General features: G+C 42.6%; 1 protein-coding gene across 1 annotated transcript in view; it reads left to right on the top strand.

The window, feature by feature from the left end:
- The window catches only part of RBMS3 (RNA binding motif single stranded interacting protein 3), a 1,028,342-nt gene that overhangs the window by 719,710 nt on the left and 288,906 nt on the right, over positions 1 to 19,726 (top strand). The gene's annotated exons all lie outside the window — the stretch shown is intronic.

Here is a 19,726-nt window from a genome sequence, read left to right as displayed (position 1 = left end):
CTGGTTTGCTTGATTGCAGCAGCTGGGGTACATTTAGGCTGACTTTCCCCTCTCCTTTTCCTTTCAGGTATTTAACCTGAGTGGGACCAGAGGTGTGAGCCAAGGGGCAAGAACCAAAAGCTTCTTGCCCTGTGGCTTGCAGCCTGGGACCTGCAAGAGTCAGCTTGACAGACCTGGACCAACCCAGTTTTGTCTGTGTTTTCTTTTGTTGTCTTTGTGTGTGTGTTATTTGGACTTTTTTCTTCTTTTTTGACGCTGCTTTCTGTTGCTCTGGGGAGAAATGTGGCTTAAATTTTTTTAAGTGACCAAATAAATAAAAACCCAAATGTTTTCTAGACTGTTGGGGTGAGCCCAAGGGCAAAAACATTTAGTTTTTACATTGCTTGAAATAAAATTGCTAAGGATATGGCAACAATCCTCTATGACATGAGATTAATATTTCACTGCTGTCAGTGCAGTCCAGTTTAATGCTGCCCAGAATATAATATTTAAGCAAAAGGAAGACTAGTATGAATTTTAGACGATCCCCCTTTAAAATGTTACACACAATAAGTTTTTTTAATTACTGTACATAACATAATTGTAAGCAAATGGAAGATGAATCTCTCTTATTCTTGATGGCACATATAAGGAAAAGAATGGTCTTCCTTTTGAATAACCAAAGTATATTCTCATTTATTTTGTCATTATTTTTATCTCATACTCAACTCACATATGCAGTTGCCAGTTCCAGACTGGGAAATTCCTTGAGGTTTGGAGAGTGGAGCCTGGAGAGGACAAAGTCTGAAGAGCAGACAGACCTCTGTGAGGTATAATGCTATAGAATCTACCATCGAAAGCAGCCATTGTCTTCAGGAGAATGGATCTCGGTTATCTGGAGTTCAGTTGTAATTAGGGATGCCAGATGGGATCCAGAGAAATAGTGGACCCTGAGGAGGGGGAGTGGCACTCACTTCTGGAAAAGCAGTGGTGCACCAGAATGATGCCATCACACCACCTCACTTCCCAGGCGGGCTGCTGGCCAGCCACTGCCGGATAGGGCACAAGAGGCCGGGCAGCCAGCTAGCCACTACTGGGGGGTGCCATGCAGGCAGCACTTGGGGAGGTGGAGGAGACTGGCAGGCCAGCCATCCACTCCCAGGAGGCATGGCACAGGTACCCAGGTAAGCAGCCAGACACTCCTGGACATTACTGCGCAGATGCACCCATTCCTGGGCAGCACATAGGAGCCTGGGTGACTGGCCAGCCACTCCTGGCCTGCATGCCCCAAAGGCCAAGCGGCCAGCTAGCCACTCCCTGGTGGTAGCATGCATGCACCCTGGAGGTACGATGAGTGGACACTTCCCCAGGAGTGGACACATCCCCATCAGGATGACGGAGGCAGCACAAGAAGACCTAGTGGCGCTGCTGCCAGCTGCTCCTCCCCATTTATACGTCTGGTATTTTAACTACTCCTTCTCGGACATTGAGATCAAAATTGGACTGTCTGGTGGAAAAACGGGAATCTGGCAAGCCTAGTTGTAATTCCAAGAGATCTCCAGGCCATGTGGAGGTTGACAAATTAGTCACATGCAATGTGTATAACAGTAAAAGAAATTAGCAGAAATTTTTTTGCTGAGACTGTACACTCATCATTTTGTAAAACTGTATGTATGGATATTTGAACGGGTTACAAAATATAGTCAAGGCAGCATTTGGTTATCTGGCAGTAGAGATGGGCATGAAGCAGAAAAAAATGAACCATGCAGTTCGCGGTTCGTCACGTTTCATGAACCACAAACCACTAACTTTCACAAACCTGCTCCGGTTCACGAACCGGTTCGTTTTGGTTTGTGAAAACATCACTTCCGGGCCAGCAAATCACCATTTCCGGGTCAGCAGAAGGTAATTTCTGGATCAGCCTAAGGTCTGCAGAAAGCTCAACCCCTGTTGCCTAGGAAACTGATTGATTGGCACCTGGCTGTCTGCAGTGATGAACCAAAAATGAACCAAACGAACCGCCCTAAAGTTCATGGCAGTTCATCAGAAATGGGCTCTGACAAACCGCTGGTTCACGAACCACGAACCGGCCTGGTTTGTGATGAACTTTGGTTCGTATTTCGGTTTGTGCCCATCTCTATCTGGCAGTAATATCAAATGTATTCTTTAGTACTTAATACACTGCTGTCTGCAAAAGAATGCCATTTGCTTCTTTGAGTAGAGAAGGGTTACCTAAGTAGTAATGTATAAGAGGGTTAGGATGATAATGCAAAAGGATAAAATTATATCAGAATTAATTCTGTGCATCTCTTTAATTAATTAATTCTGCATCTATTTAATTAATTAATTCTGTGCATCTCTTTGTGTTTAAAAAATATGTATTGTTTTCAATTTAAGCTAACAGTGGCTACAAGATTGATTTATGATACGTAAGACTCAGCTAGAATATAGTGTGTCAGGTAGGTCTCTGTATTGACATCTTTTTCATAAAACATAATATCAACATATGAAAGGGGAATTATTTCAGAAATGTTCTTATGATAATTGTGTTTCATACGAACAGATAAATCATGCAGATAGGTCACTGCCTGCATTCAAGTTAAGTACAACTAGGAGCTTGTCAGTATAAATCATATACTGTTTTCTCCAAGTGCTAATGGAAATGTGTTCTTGATAACCGAGAATGCATAAGCAATTCCTGTAAATAAGCATTAGTTGTTTGTGCTTAAAGGGATTGGAGGAATGCAGGGGGCAGGGTGAATAATTTAAATGTTGTCAACAATTTCTTAGATCATTGACTAGTATTCTCGAGGCTTCAATAACCGATGTATTCTAAATAGTACAGAAATCTATTTTGTGTTTGCCTCATTGTAATGTGTTTTCCTCTATTTTGCGGCACATTCTCCAATTCTTTGAATTTTTTTGTCAGTTTGTGACTTGAGTAAGACCTCACATTTTCTGATTTCCATTCCATGGTTTTGAGAGTGGGATTACTCTGTGGGCTTACATGCCTCCATCCACAGATTTCCCCTCTCTTCTATGGTCTGCAAAAACCATAGTTTGCTGGACTTAGAATCAGGGCTGACAATGGTTAGAGGCCATAGCTTCAAACCATGGCTTAAAGTCATGGTCTCTGGCCAATCTTGGTTATTTCGAACCACTGGTTTGCATCATGAAAAAATAGAATTACAGCAAACCAGAGAAGGTAAAGGCAAATGTGGCTGCAAGAGTGGAGGAAGGGAACAAAAAGGCAGAGGGTAATAGTAACAAATGCAAGCTGTTTCACAACTATGATTTGGAGATTGTAAAACATGGGCCATTTCCACACGTCCTAAAAAGAGTGCCCCACTCACCAAACACAGGCAGCTTTTTTACAGGATTTCTGACATCTCCATTTGCAAAGCGGCTGCAGGCAGTTTTCATGGCACCACGACAACGGAAGCAAAACTGCCTGCATCCGTTTTCAAAATGGAGACGTCATAAATCCTATGAAAAAGCTGTCAGCATTCAGTGCGTGGGCCCGTCTTTTTAGGATGTGTGGAAACAGCCATGATGTCTGAATTTAATCCACTATCTTCAGCTCATTCAGAACTCAAGGAGGTTTAGGAAAAGTCTTGACAGCCTTTAAAAGACTAAAATGCCATCTCTGATATTATACAGTGAGGTTGTCTGAAATTATCCTTGATGATATTTGATAGAATAATTGGCTCCTTTTGCTTCCTGTAATTGTATACATGCAACTGGCTCAATTTGCTTCCAGTTTTATCATATTTTTCTGTGTAGTGCTGAGAATATGTCTCCTAACATTTCTAATTAGATTTGCGTTCTCCCAATCCCAAAGTCTACACCTTCCTAAGGTATCAAAATCAATGACGTTATGCATGTCCAAATGTACCTTGAATCAAAGGCGTATTTTCAAACCAGAGTTGCATCTGAACTTCACCTGTCCCTGAATTCTGCCCAAACTGAATAGACTTGTGAGCAGAATTCCCATGAGACCTACCGATTGCAGCCTTTTCTGAGGTTGAAAAAGGAAGGCCGTTCCAGGGTTCTAGGAGTGTGGCAGCTTCCCATTGTGGCTGACACCTGTTGCTGGCCCTGGATTATGTATGAACGGCGTCTGTCTAGAGATCTCAAACCAGGCATTGCAAGGGAGACCTCTAGGTTTGAGAATAACAGAATAACCCATGGTGGGTTTGGGGAAATTAATAAGAAAATCAGTGGTTGTTTCTGCCTCCGTCATCCTGAAACCATGGCAAAATTATTTCCGGAGCAGAATTTGCTGGCCTTTGTTGTTGTGTTTAACAGGGGGGTGTTTTTTTGTTTGTTTTTGTTTTTTGCTGACAGGAATTTTCAACAGGAGTTTACATCACAAGTTTGTGTCAAAGTAAAGTTTTATTCTTATATAAAGATAATTGGTAGAATAGACTGTATAGCAGATAATATTGAAATATTGGCAAAAAGTCAACATTGTTATTGTTAAGTAAAACATAAGTAAAAGGTAATGATAAATATAGGGGAAATAAGGATTTAAAAAAAAATTGAGATGAGTAGAAATAGGTTAGAATCTCCTATAGTACTTTATCTTAATACTCTTAAAGGTTATGACAATTAGTTATATTAATAGGCATTGTTGTTGTTAATAATTGTTATTGTTAAGAAAAGGAAAGGAGAAGATGGAGCAATAACAAAATAATGAGTTTTTTATTCTATTCTATATTTTTAATTACTAAAATAATGAGTAAAAATAGGTTTGAATTTTGCACATATTGTTTATTTGGAAAAATACATACTAAATAGGCTTAATTATTATTCCAGTTACTATTCCAATATCTATGGTTATGACTTTTGTACTTTGTATTTTAACAATCCTTGTAGCACACACCTTTATATTTGTCTTGCATGTCCCCTTTCTTTCCCTTTCTTTTTCTGTACTCCTTTTTTGTTTTAATAAAATAAAATATATATTTTTTTTAAAAGTAAAACATTATTCTTAAATAGCACAGTGTACACAGTTGCTTTTACTCCAGTTTTCTGTATTTTTCTGTTGGACTTAGGGTTGTCAGTTGTTTGCTGGTACGTGGAAGGAGACTAGGGGATGTGGACTTGGGGAGGGACACTGTTGCAACTTAGCCCAACAGAAGCAAACTGAAGCAAGGGAATTAACCCCCCACCCCACCCCCCAAACAAGGGAAGCAAGGGAACCAATATCACACCAGAGAATCATACCCATTCCACCCAAACCAAACTGAAGCTAGCAAGGCTGTTGCAACTTAGCCCAACAGAACCAATGTCATTCATGGCAGCTAGGTTAAGTTTGTCAGGCTCTGGATGATAGAATACAGCAGACAAACCCCTGGTTCATTATAGCAAGACAGGTTCTTGGTTAAATGACTTTTATTCAGGAATCAGTTCTTTCCATATTCAGGTCCAAAGGTCTACTTAGTAGTAAGGTAAGCAACTAAGTAGCGCTAGCAGAAAGTTGACTAGAATGGCAACATGGGAAAAACACATCCCTTTTCTACCCGACTTTCCTTCCCCCTCCCAATGCCCAAACAATTCATTGTTGTTCTTTCTGTGTGAGAACATTGTGCATATTTGTGCCATCACGTTACGAAGAGAGAAGACACATCATAGTCTGGAAGGAAGTTTGAAGCTGTAAATAGACAGCCACCTGGGGACATGTGAGAACCCACTAGAACACTGGCAGCAGGAAATGGAATTATACCAGGCAATTAAGCACACAGAGTTATGGCAACTGAGCATATACTTGACAAAAGAAATATTGGCATGGATGAATGGGTACAGTCAAACATGACAAAGTTGTAACAGTGTCCCTTGCTTCAATTTGGTTTGGATGGAATGGATATGATTCTCCAATGCGATGCTGATCCCCTTGCTTCACTTTGGTTAATGGTGGATTCCATTCCCATGCTTCGATTTGGTTCTGTTGGATGTTCTCTGGGATGGGCTCAGGTTGCATAAGGGAGTGTGCCTTGGCCATGGCATTCTTGCTTCAGTGTGTTTCTGCAATGGGAGTCAGCTTTGACTTTTTTGCCATAGGAAACAATGGAGTGACTGTGGGCAACTTGTTCAGGGGCCCATGGAATTTGACTCTGGGGTCAATCTTCCTGAAACTTGGGAGATCTTTAGAGGACAGTCAGGAGTAGGTCCCCTGCAAATTTGGAATTTACTTTTAAAATGTTACCCTCAGCCCCCTGTATAGCCTCCAGATATTTTTCCCCATAGGGGATAGTGGAAAGTGGCAGGGGACACCTTATTTGAAGGCCCATAAAATTGGTCCCTGTGCTCTAATCTTCATGAAACTTGGGGGGGGGGCGTTCTTTAGGGGACAGTCAAAAGTAGGTTCCCTCCAAATCTGATGAAGTTTGGTTGAAAAATGACTCCTCAGCCAACCAGATAGTCCCTAGATTGATTTTCCTATAGAAAAAATGGCCAAATTGTTCTGAAATAGCTTAACCAAATTAGCTAATCAATTCGGAATTTAGGGTATTCCATTTTTTTTCTCAGATTTGATTAAAAAAATAGATTTGCCAGATTTTGGAGAAGTGCACACTCCTATTCACAATAAAATATTTTTAAGGAACACTTAATAGTGTTAGAGTGAAGAAAGGGATCTAACATGTGACAAATTCTTTATCAGCTGTCCATCATCACAAAGTAACCATGCAATAATTTTTCCAAGAATGTCTTTGTGTGAAGACACATTCACAGGTACACACACAGCGATCTTATATTCACACTCATAACAAATCTTCCAAAAGCAATACTCAAAATAAAGTGAACTTTCAAAACTGTTAGTAAACTATGCCTGTCGCATTAAACCAAGTGCATCCAATATTGTTTTTACCGATTGATTTTCAATAGCCATAGCATAGTTAAGAAATTCATTATTTTTTTCCATTTGAAGAACCCCATGCAGAGTTGTTTTAATGAATCCACACAATCTATTTTAACAGTACCTAGCTTTCAAATGGCTTTACCTTATTGTCGAAGGCTTTCACGGACGGAGAACGATGGTTGTTGTGGGTTTTCCGGGCTGTATTGCCGTGGTCTTGGCATTGTAGTTCCTGACGTTTCGCCAGCAGCTGTGGCTGGCATCTTCAGAGGTGTAGCACCAAAAGACAGAGATCTCTCAGTGTCACGGTGTGGAAAATACGTAGGTCATTTGTATCTACTCAGGAGGGGTGGGGTTGAGCTGAGTCATCCTGTAAGAGTTTCCCAGGGTGTGGAATGCTAATGGCGGGAGGCTTCACTGTATCCTGAGGAGGTTCTTTTGCATATGGATTGGTACTTGATGTGCTAATCTTCTCTGCAGGGCTATTGTCGGGGATAGAATGTTTTGTTAGTCTGGTGTTTTTCAGAACTGGAAACCATGCTCTGTTCATTCTTAAGGTTTCTTCTTTCCTGTTGAAGTTTTGCTTATGCTTGTGAATTTCAATGGCTTCCCTGTGTAGTCTGACAAAGTAGTTGGAAGTGTTGTCCAGTATTTTGGTGTCCTGGAATAAGATACTGTGCCCTGTTTGCGTTAGGCTATGTTTAGCCACTGCTGATTTTTCAGGTTGTCCAAGTCTGCAGTGTCTTTCATGTTCTTTTATTCTTGTCTGGATGCTACGCTTTGTGGTCCCGATGTAAACTTGTCCACAGCTGCAGGGTATACGGTATACTCCTGCAGAGGTGAGGGGGTCTCTACTGTCTTTTGCTGATCGTAGCATCTGTTGTATTTTTCGGGTGGGTCTGAAAATTTAGTGAATTTCTTAACTGTGTTATCATGTGGTTATTGAAAATAGATGTTTTCTGCTGGTTTCCAGTATCACACGAGGCCAAATTCAGGAGTGGCAGACTGAGCACACTATAAACCCATACCAACTGGTTCGTTCGTTAATAAATTTCTCCAACAGTTCTGCCATGTTCAATAACTGTAAGATTACAAGGGAGGGAATCAACAGGGTCCACAACTACTCTTCATAAATTTGTCCAATCACTTTTAAAAGCCAATTATCATTGCCAGTCGCTGTGATGTATTCACAGAAGGTACAGAGGGTCACCAGATACCTGGTTGTTCCGGGGGCTGGTGCCAGAGCTTCTGGTGTCTGAGGCCGGGGACAGCTTCAGGGCCGTTGTTGCCCCCCACGCGTGCACACACACCCAGGCTGCTCAGTTGCCCCGGATATGCCCTGGCCACCTGCTGCACCTGGCCCGCAGCTGTGTGCTAGTGGTGGCGGCAGCAGCATGGGGCAACTTAGAGCCACACCAAACGAGACGAGGGTCACGCAAGTTTTCTTGGGAAATGTAGGAGATGCCTTCCCCTCTCTGTCACTGCTCACTGCCCTCTCTGAATGTGTGTGGGGGTAGAGCCCCAAAGCATTCCCCCCCCCTATTTCCTGCCTGTTGCCTCACAAACTGGAAAGGAGCGGAGGAAAAGTGATAAGTTTCTTTTGAAGGACTGGGGGGGTATGGGACGGAATAATTACAGAAGAAAGCAAAGGGTAAGGGAAAGGAAACAGCAGGAAGGACCTAGAGAAATAGCTGTGCCTCAGGGTGTGCACTTTGAATGAGCTGCTGAAGATGCAAATCCTTCTTCTAGGCACAAGCCCCCATCCCCCATCCCGAAGCTAGGGTGCCCTGGGAGGCAGCAGCAGCAGCCCACCCTGGAAGGGTCTTTGGATATGCCTGGAAGAAGAACAGGCAGCTGCCCTTATTGCTCATTCTTGAAGACTGAGTAGGGATGGAAACTGGGTCTCCCTGTCTATTTTATATTTCAAAGTGGCTCTTCTTTCCCTCTTATCCCCCCCACTTATATCTAGAATGTTCCCTCCTATCTCATGTTTTCTTCTGTTTGGATCACTTACACAGTATTCTGTGGCTTTGAATGGACTCCTAGGATAGGTGGCAGTCCAGTACATTCTTAAGTATACTTCTAATTATACGAATAATTAAACATTGTTAATTATACACCTAGCTATTAAACCACATGAGTCATGCAATCCCAGGAATAAATGGATTTGGGGGTTTCAGTCTAAATCCAGTACCTTGGCTTATTTTGGCTACGGCCACCAAGTAATTGTTTTCTGGAACTCAGCCTGCAAGTGTTCTACTTTGCAGGGCTGACTTCTTGATTAACACCGGTAGGGATGGAGTCTTGGTTTTTCGGACTCTCAGCTGAGGGTTAGTTGAGAGGGACTGGTGGTGGCTCCCAACTTAAGTGATGCTACTCATTTAACCTGTACGTTTTGAGTAGTGCCACACTAGAATCTGCATAAACCAGGATAAGGGGGAAGAAAAAAAAGTCACGATTTTCTACTGATACATGAAAAAAAATGGCAGCAGCCAAAGTAACATTTAGGTCCACCCTAGCCAAAAGTTTCCCTAATTTTTCTCCCAGTGATGCACCTGACATCCCACACAGGGACGGAGTAATCCACAAATCTCTCATATTTGAAAAAAGGGACATTCCAATAAGCAGTGTTCCACAGTATCAATTTTCCTGGAAGTACATAAGCATAGCCTCTCTGGGTATTGACCCTTCTCAGAGTATATTGACCCTTCATCACTTGAGATGGTATAGAGTTCAGCCTAGCTAGCATAAATGTTCTTCTATATTGGGGGACAGTCAATTGCTTAATATACAGTGGGAGTCTTCTAGAGTTTGACAGTCCCTAATAAATAGGAGAGCAAACTCTACTTGTTCTAGAACGAGAGCTTTTTAAAAATCCAATTCATGCAAACAGTCCCAAATGACCATTCTGGCATTCGGTACCCCCATTGACTCCAAATCCAAGGTATTTTTTTCTTTGAAGGAGGAAATGCCAAACATGCCCTGTTCAGTTATGGGCACAAAACTGAGTCTGTATTGCTAGTACTCTTATTTTGCCTGGTTGGTTGAATGTAGAATTTTAAGGGCGTTTTTTGGTTATGTATTAGGACTCTAAATAAAAGTCTGAAATGTTCGGGGTTTTAATACTAATTTTATTAAAAGTGACATAATTCATTAAAGATTTTAATACATTTACATCTGTAAATATGTAGCATCTGTTCAGCTCTGTCAAACACTGTTCCTTTAGGGAATGAATGGAAACGAATAATGTGTTGGCTTGCATCGTAATGATCTTATTGCATTGGATCACACAGTCTAGCTGTTTGTACAAAGGGAGCTATTGTGTGCACCTGTCTCAATTCCTGAAGCTCCTGTTCCTGCTTTCTTGGACTTTGGGGATCTTAAGTATGATTTTGGAATGAAGAACAGGTGGAGATGAGGCGGTGGTGGAAAGAGGACCAGAAAATACTGATGGTTTGACCTATTGAAACTATGTGCAAATAGTAACATAAACTTTAAAAAGGAGATGACAATAAAAATGCTTGTTTCAGACTCACAAACTGACAAACAGTGAGCAATATAAATGATTGTTCTTTGCTTGGTGAAAGCAATTATTAGATGGTATTCGTTTTTAAGGAGAAAATCTCCTGAAGTTGTTCAATTTTAGCGACATGCATTCTTTTTAACATCAAAGTACACCACCAAAGAAGTCTCATGGTCATAACTAACAGATAACACAGATTATTCATCACTTCTCTTAGGAGAGAAATGGAAGGATGGTGACTCGTCATGTCCCAATAAGAGGATGCACATATCCATTCATTCATTCCATTAATTTATATTCTACTTTTCCTCCAAGGAGATCAGGGTGCGGAATATAGAAGAGACTGTTTATTTCTTCCTTTGTAACAACCCTGGGAAGTAGGTTAGGTTGAGAGACAAAGATTCTGGCCAAGTTGTCCAGTCAGCTTCATGGCTTGAACAGAAATTCACAACCAGATCTCCCTGGTCCAAGTCCAGCACTATAATCATTGTGCCACAATGGGGAGGGGTGGAGAATGCTGAATCAATGGATGATGGTACAAAGGGGCAGGGTTTGAACAATTATCTGTGCTCCACCTGAGGGAAATTTTCAGGTGTTTCATGTTGTTAGTGGGTCACTGGCATAAGATGTTGAGCTTTGAAAAAAATGACTTCTGTTTTCTTCCCTAAGTGGTTTTCTGTCCTGCATTGATTTAAAATGATGGAATAACTGGCTATACATCCAGTTAATAAATGAAACACATATTTGGAATGAGGCATGCCTGACAGCACAGCAAAAAAGAAGTGGTAATACTTTATTTCCATTTGTTGTTTGCTGGTTTTAGAATGGGATATCACATTTCCTGTCCTTTTCAGTTATCTTTTCAGTTAGGTAAGAAAGAAGGGAAAATCCAGTGCAGAAGGAAGAAAACAGCTCATGTCATGAAAGTGGTCTGGTCAGAATTACTTGTGCTGTAGTTTGTCCAAGTTGGGAAGAAATCTAGACCAATATCATGCACAGCAGAAGAAAAGGGATGACAGTGTTCCTCGCTTTACAGCATGGGACTTCTGGGTGATGGGAAGAATCTTTCTCTCTGAGTTCCTGTTTCTTTCTGTCTCTGAGGGTAGACACAGGAAGGAATGGTGGCATTTGAGTCAAAGAAGCTTCAGTATTGGATGGTCCAATTCTTCTGAACAGAGCTGAGCAATTAAAGCTCATTGGAAATCTGTCGCATTCTGTTTACCAGACTAATTTGTCCAAACAATTTGAATGCATTGTAAGATGAATAACTTTTAAAATGTAACTATATAATATATCCTGACTACTTTCACTCTCTCACATTATGTGCCTTCATTTTAAAAGGTAGTTTTCTGAAATTGCATCTGACTTCTTCCTTTCTCTGCTATGATCACTGCCAAAAGATTGCAAAGCAAACTCATAGAAAACGTTCATAAGATTTCACACTTTGCTGTGGGAATAAGACTTAGCAGCTCCCAACAATGATCTCTTCTTGCAAATAGACTCTGTCCTAGCTGCGCCCTCCCCAGCATTAACTTTTATTCCCAAACTGGAAGCTACTGTAATTCCCAATTCTGGTACCTACTCTGTATCGGAAGGTTAGACTTTGTCCACTTAAGCCAAGCATTTTTCTCTTTCAGCTGCTAAGCATGCAATGGATTGGTTTAACTATTACATTCAAAATGGGATATCTTCATGGAAAAAATGTTGTGGAAGAAGGTACAATAAATAAATCTCTTATTCATCAGGTCCCAGTTTTACTATTACTGTGATACCAGGTTCCAGTTATCCTATGGCTATTACTTCAGTTTCCTTCTCTGTATCTCTGTATCTCATGCATACCCAAGAGTCAACAGATTCTGGGCACAGTATGGTTTCTTGGGCATAATGTCTAACTAGCCTTTCCATCCATCAGTGACACATCACTTTCTACATGATTCATTGCCTGAAGATGCTGAGGATTGAAGCTGGGGCCTTCAACATGTAAAGCAGATGTTCTACTAGTGAGCTTCAGCCTGGGATAAAGGGCCAAGTCCTCTTGTGTCAGTAGCTATGGGATAAAGGGCCAAGTCCTCTTGTGTCAGTAGCTATGGGATAAAGGGCCAAGTCCTCTTGTGGATCGAAAACTGGCTAATTAATAGGAAACAGAGAGTGAGCATAAACGGGCACTTCTCACAGTGGAGGGTGGTGAGCAGTGGGGTGCCACAGGGGTCGGTATTGGGTCCAATGCTTTTTAACTTGTTTATTAATGATTTGGAATTGGGATTAAGCAGTGAAGTGGCTAAATTTGCAGATGACACGAAATTGTTCAGGGTGGTGAAAGCCAGGGAGGATTGTGAGGCACTCCAAAGGGATCTGTCGAGGCTAGAAGAGTGGGCATCCATGTGGCAAATGAGGTTCAATGTAGCCAAGTGCAAAGTAATGCACATTGGAACCAAAAATCCAAAATATAAATACAAGTTGATGGGGTCTGAACTGGCGGAGACTGACCAAGAGAGAGATCTTGGAGTCATGATAGATAACTCACTAAAAACGTCAGCACAGTGTGCGACTGCCATAAAAAAAGCTAATGCTATGCTAGGGGTTATTAGGAAAGGGATTGAAAACAAATCAGCCGGTATCATAATGCCTCTGTATAAATCGATGGTGAGGCCTCATTTGGAGTACTGTGTACAGTTCTGGTCGCCACACCTTAAAAAAGATATCATAGCACTGGAAAAAGTACAGAGAAGGGCAACTAAAATGATTAAAGGGTTGGAACACTTTCCCTATGAGGAAAGATTGAGGCGCTTGGGGCTCTTTAGCCTGGAGAAAAGACGACTGAGGGGAGACATGATAGAGGTTTACAAGATAATGCACGGGTTAGAGAAGGTCGAGAAAGATGTGTTTTTCTCCCTTTCTCACAATACAAGAACTCGTGGGCACTCTATGAAATTATTGAGCAGTCGGGTTAGAACAGATAGAAGAAAATACTACTTTACACAAAGGGTGATAAACACATGGAATTCGTTGCCACAGGAGGTGGTGGCAGCTACAAGCATTGCCAGCTTCAAGAGGGGACTGGACAAATATATGGAGCAGAGGTCCATCAGTGGCTATTAGCCACAGGAGATAGATGGTATTCTCTTTGTGGGGAGGTGGTGCTCTGTTGTCTTGGTGCTGGAAGGAAGGCAGTGGGAGGGCTTCTGGTGTCCTGGCCTCACTGACAGTCCTTTAGATGGCACTGGATTTCTAGCCACTGTGTGTGACAGAATGTTGGACTGGATGGGCCACTGGCCTGATCCAACATGGCTTTGCTTATGTTCTTATGTTCTTATGACACCACTGGTAAAATAACACATGGAAAAGTATTAATTCCCTTTCTCAAGTACATGGTCCTAAGCCAATTCACCCTTCCCCTCCATGACTGCTTTTAAAAGGAATTAAATGAGAAAGAAGATCTGATAGATCATCAGATTGTCATCTAGTTTGGCCTTAAATTGCATGATTGACTGCACATTAGACTGCTTGAAGAATGTCACTTACATGAAATCTACCTGTCAGATTTGGAGACTAATCAGATGGCCTTCTGTAGAAAGTTCAGTGATGGGACACAATTTTCTCTGAAAGGTCACGGGGCCACATGTGCTTCTATTGTGACACACAGCTGTAAGGCAGTGCCGTGGGCTTTATAGAGAGTGACTGTAGAAAGGCACATTTTATTGAGAGTGCCAGTACATGCAGCAAGTCTGGCTAGTGCCCTAAATGCACCTTGAAAGTTATTTGTAGTATGGGTTCTTTGGCAAATATTTGTGGTTCCTGCTTTGTAGCTATTCAGCTAAGACTTGTATTATTGTGTTTATGCTAATTATGAAGCACTCATGCCTTTCTTTGTCAGCAATAAAAGTTACAGCACTGAATGGAACTCCAAAGAGAAGATAACAGAGTACTACTGCTGGTAAACGTTGAATTCCGTAGGCATCTGGGTCTTCGTTTTATGTTCTGCTCACCTACATGATACATGAGTACTTCCCCTTCTGCTCAACCCACCATTCCGCCAAAAATGCACAGTCTAATTGGACAAGCTTGGCAACATGTTCTCAAGGTCAATAGACTTTGACACTGCTAGGCCACAGAGGAGGCAATCTAGCCAAACTCATGGGTTTACTCTCTTCCTCTAGCTCTTGTGTCATGATGGATTGTAACGTTGAGGATGTCATTCAAAAATATTGCTGCAGAGTGTAAAAAAGTGGGTTTCCTTCTTGGTGAAGTAGTAAAGGAATGAGGTGTTGTTGTTTTTTTAAAGATGCTAAGTCTTAACTTGTGTTTTAAAAAAGAACATAAAATGGTGAGATGCTTATTTAAGGAACTGAGTGGGGACATCCATGGTTGTGGTTTGGTCCTTAAATCTGTGCCTGTAGTTTCATTGGTTCATTATTGAAGCACAGTTGATAGAATTAAGCGCAGTTGTTAATCATTCAAACTGAGAGCCAGTTTGGTGGTTAAGAGCGTGGGACTCTAATCTGGAGAGTCGGGTTTGATTCCCCACTCCTCCACTTGAAGCCAGCTGGGTGACTTTGGGTCAGTCACAGCTTCTAGGAGCTCTCTCAGCCCCACCCACCTCACAGGGTGTTTGTTGTGGGGATAATAATAACATACTTTGTAAACCACTCTGAGTGGATGTTAAGTCATCCTGAAGGGTGTGGGTCTGCATATAGAATTTGGGCTTAAGAGACTTGTACTGAAATGTGTTGTATTTGGGGACATGGTGCCAATGCTTCTCAACTTCATTTTCTCAGCTTCATTTTCTCTTTTTTAAATGCTGGTTTCATTCACAGGTTTATTAACAGGAAAAAAGATAAAATGATATCTCTTTTACCTGCATATGTACTTTACCTAGTTTAAGTACTTTACAGGTTTACAATTATTATTAGTTTTAAACCAATGACTGTTTTTTAGCACAGGAAAAAGGACCAAAAAAGAAATATAGAACAATTATTATGGCAGGATATTTTCCTCCTTTGAAAACCTTGTTTAGATTATTAAAGAAACCTCTTTCTAGCAGCTCTCATTTTTATTTATCTATCCAGTACCTTCCAGCATCTATTAGAACCTATTTTCATATACAATAGATTGCCAGAATGATGATTAAGAAGCTTATTCAAATGCATTAAAAATGTTTAAATGAAAAAAGACCCGAAGTCGTAATCGCCAAAATTTAATCAAGGATTTAATTTGTAGTACAGACCAGCCAAATGGATTTTGCCATTTTCACTCTGCTGTTTGTACAAGGAAATTAAAAAGTATAAAGAGTCAAAGACTCAGCAGCAGAACCCTTGAAGAACATCGCGGCAGCCTCACTTATTCTCATTAGCTGTATTATATCAGACTTGTTCCTCAGGGCTTGCAGTTTGCAAAGCCAGACCACAGACGGGTGGAAAAAGAGATGATAGCCTTTTTTCCCAATGTCATCATAAATGATTGTCAACCTCACATTAGATGATTCCTCCATGCATTGCTGTAAGCACTTCATGTTGGGTTAAGTGTCCCCCCTTCTTAGTGGCACTTAGTAATAAATGCTGTCATCTTGTGTCCTAAACTGCAGTAACAAGGAGGCTAAGGACCTCTCCTTGTTTGAAATGGGGCGGGCGGGGCGGGGGGGATCATTTGCATTTACCACTGAAAAATATGTACATAGTCCATTATACTCTTATAGTTTAGCTGACACTGGTAAATCATTGCCAAGCCTTTCATTATGTATTTAAATATGTTTTCAGACATTAAGAGATACCAAATGAGACGCTGGTGTACTAGGAGAGGAGAAAAGTGCAGTGTTAAGACTGTGTTGGCAAAGAAGGTGAAGCCAAATGCACATGGAAAAAACACTTTTTTGACGTGAATTGTGTATCTGTGGGAAATGTGACGCACTAACTATAAAGTGCTCTGGAGTCACCATGACAAATTTAAGATAAAAAGGGAAACTCTGTCTTCGTGCATACTTAGAGCTGTCTTATGTTACATCAGGGTGTTGGCCCGTCTAGCTCAGCATTGTTTATTCAATTGGGCCAGGACCTAAATGTGATTAATGAATCTCTCTCATGTGGGTTGCAAGGCCAACAGGGAGGAAGATAGACAAGGTGAGCTGGGAGCAGAGGCTCTGGAGCACTTGCTATGAAATTTGAATTAACTTTTGCATCATGTGCAAAATGTCCTCCCAGCCTGTTGTTCAACAATGCTGTGGATTTTTAATAAAAATGAAAAAAAAATGTTATCTGATGTGAGAATCTTGCATTTTATGTTGGGGAAATGCAAATAGTGTAGAGTTTCTTTGCAAATGGGTCTCCTAAAGTACAGCAAGATTAGAAAGTTTGAGGGTCACTTGTCTGTTCTACCTGGCAATGGCTCTCCAGGATCTTTCCTGACATCTGCTATCTGATATCCTTTAATGAGTAATGGCATGGACTGAAACTGAGCTTCTGCATGTGTTCTACCACTGTGTTGTGTGTGTGTGTGGGGGGGGAGAACCACATCCCCAACTCACTTTGGAGGGACCTGTAGGCATAGTAGAAGGGACTGCAGTGGTGGACAGCCCCACCCAGTCATCACTGAGGCATGCAGCCCAATGAAGGGTGCAGAGAAAGGAACAAGATTGAGACCATGCCCAGAAAGCACCAGCAGCAGCCTCAGAGCCTAGCAAGCCCAGCACAGGTCTTAGAGGGGAGGCAGGGCCCAGGCAGAAGCCTATACCAGGAATAGATGGTGAAGGAGACCGACAGTCTCTTAAAGCCTCTGGAGAGCATGGGGCGGGAGAAGGGAGGGCCCAGCCAGGGAAGCCAGTGGCCTTCATTCATATGGGTCTGCCCATAAGGAAAAGGCATTGGGGGAGCCTGGGGTCAGCCCCCAGACAATCCTTTATTAGGCCAGCCCAAACAGAGCCAGGGAGGAGCCAGACAGTTTCTGTGAGTTGTGATGAGAGGAAGCTGGCTGAGGGAGGGAGAGAGCCCAGGGTGAACTACAGTGCTCCTCCCTGGCTGATGCTCAGCTAAAGCCACGCCAAGAAAAAGGGGAACACTGAAGGGTGCCATGACCTCCATCACTGATGGCCCTTTCCCATTAATAATTCCAAATGGAAGAAATTATGTCTTCCCATATTGGTTACTTACAAAGCTCAAAATGTTGAACATAATTAAAATCTAGGTATAAGAGTAATATTTCCAAATCAGAAAAAGGACAAACTCAACAAAATGTCCTGGGAAAGTAACAGTTGCCTTAACACGCCTGATGTCAAACAAATAAGTGAGAAAAGGGCACCCTGTAACTGGGGTGCAACAACTGGAAAGGTCTCTTCTCTTGTTGGTTTTTAAGGTACTACTGGACTCAAATCTTCCTCTTCTACTACAGAGCAATATGGCTATCCACTTGTAACTATGGTCTCTTCTCTTGTTACTGCTTATCTCACCAACGATAATGGAGAGATAAAGCAGGAGTTCCAAGTGGACTGAATGTTCACGGGTGGCATTATAGTGCCATTAAAATAAATGAAAGCCTCGCCTTTGATACTGGTACGGTGGGTAACCCCCGCCCCCATGCACATTTTCATATCTGTCTTAACTTTCCTCTGTTCAGATGAACAAATAGCTTCATTTATCTTGGGGAATTTAGCTTCATTTAGATGTTCTAGGCTTGTATCTATTTCAGTGTTTTCAAAGTAGAGATGGGAGAATACTCTATAAAAGAGAATTCATCTCAATATTGTCATGAAAAAACATTATGTGGAAGGAAAATTAATGCCTCTTGGATCCTCTCCATTTTGATCAGGCACTCTGTTTCTATACAGTCCATCTACCTCAGCTGTCTGTACTTTCTTCTGCTATTTGCATACAAAATATTGAGCAGGAGATAATACTTCAGTAAGATTGAATTTCACACACCTCATAGCCTATTAAGGATACTTGCCAGGGTTTGGTTAGTCATTGTGCCAATTGTGGCTCAAGCCAAATGCGAGGCTCAGCCACAGCATAATTATCTGGAATTTTGCCATGGGAGCAAATATGACCATACTGCAGCTTCAAACATGGAACCTATTTTCCTTGTCACAAGGAAAGGAGGCAAAAGGCTACCTTCTAACCCTCACATACACCTCAGTTTCCATACACTCATACCTTTGGAATACTTAGCCTGTCAGATATCTCATGCCTAGGCTTCATCTCCTCGCTGGGGCATAGGGGATGCTGCCTGCCAGGAGCAGCAGATGGAAGAGTTGCTGGCAGATGGCTTTGAATACCCAGCCTGCCTCCTGCACCCCTTTTTTAAACATGCAGAGAGGACCAAATTCGAGCCCCACTATCAAGTCTACTGCCCCCCTTCTGATGTACAGCTGGCCAACATATCACTGGCCAAATGGGGGATGGGGCACAAAAAGCAGCTGAGCCAATCTGGGCACAGTTGCCCAAAGCCTTCTGCTCATTCACTCCCCTCTCCACCATGCAACGATAATTGCTCCGGTTTAAGACTATAAGCAGGCCTTCTTTTGACTTATTCAGAACATTAATATCCTAGCCAGCATGAGGAACAGAATTAGGGGCGTCCGGAGTCTGTGGCTCAGCCCTTGGACTTGCCAGGAGAAGAGGACAGGAGACAGCCAGGAGGCAGCTGCCCAGCCGCCCCAACAGACCCTCAGGGCCAGAACATGCCAGTACCCAAGGGAGAGAAAGAAGCACTCAAGCCCCAGAGGGTCAGAAGGAGCAGGTGGAAGCCAGCCAGCCCCACCCTCCAGTGGGAAGCTAAGAGCCCTGCCAGGGGAAGTAAGGACAACCAGGAAGGGGCCTGGGCAGAGGGAGAAGGCACAAGAAATAGGGATAGACAGACAGCTACCTTACCAGCAGGACAGCAGAAGCAGCACAGGGCCATGCCCCAAGCTGCAAACAGGGAGGAAGGAATAGAGACCAGCTGATGCTGCTGGAAGCTCAGAGCAGAGGAAGCTTGGCAGCCAGCCAAGAAAGCACAGCTGTAACTGTCCCAACGCAGCCAAACTAGCTACCCCAGGTGCAATTGCTTGAGGCAGCCCAGGCCAATGCTAGGAGGCAAAAGAGGGATGTGGCCTGGCAGGTGGAGCCTGGAATGGGGGACAGGATATAAGGGAAGTCCACCCACAGGGCATGGGGGGTTGTGTGGGCAGGGGCTGCTGTCATGGAAGGCTGCCAGGACAAGGGCGGGTTGAGGGGACTAGCGAGTGGACTGAGAGGGTGAGGTATATCCCCCTCCTTCCACAGAGCGGGATCCCACATATTCCCTGAAGGTCCTTTAAGGCAGAAGCCAGGCAGGCCAGCATCTCACCGGGCAGCGCCCTTGGCAGAACCTGACAAGGGGGAAAGACAGGATGGGCACGT

The sequence above is a fragment of the Eublepharis macularius genome, chromosome 11, assembly GCF_028583425.1.
Source record: "Eublepharis macularius isolate TG4126 chromosome 11, MPM_Emac_v1.0, whole genome shotgun sequence".
In the NCBI taxonomy this organism is placed as follows: Eukaryota; Metazoa; Chordata; class Lepidosauria; order Squamata; family Eublepharidae; genus Eublepharis; species Eublepharis macularius.
This window is presented reverse-complemented; position numbering and strand designations above follow the sequence as displayed.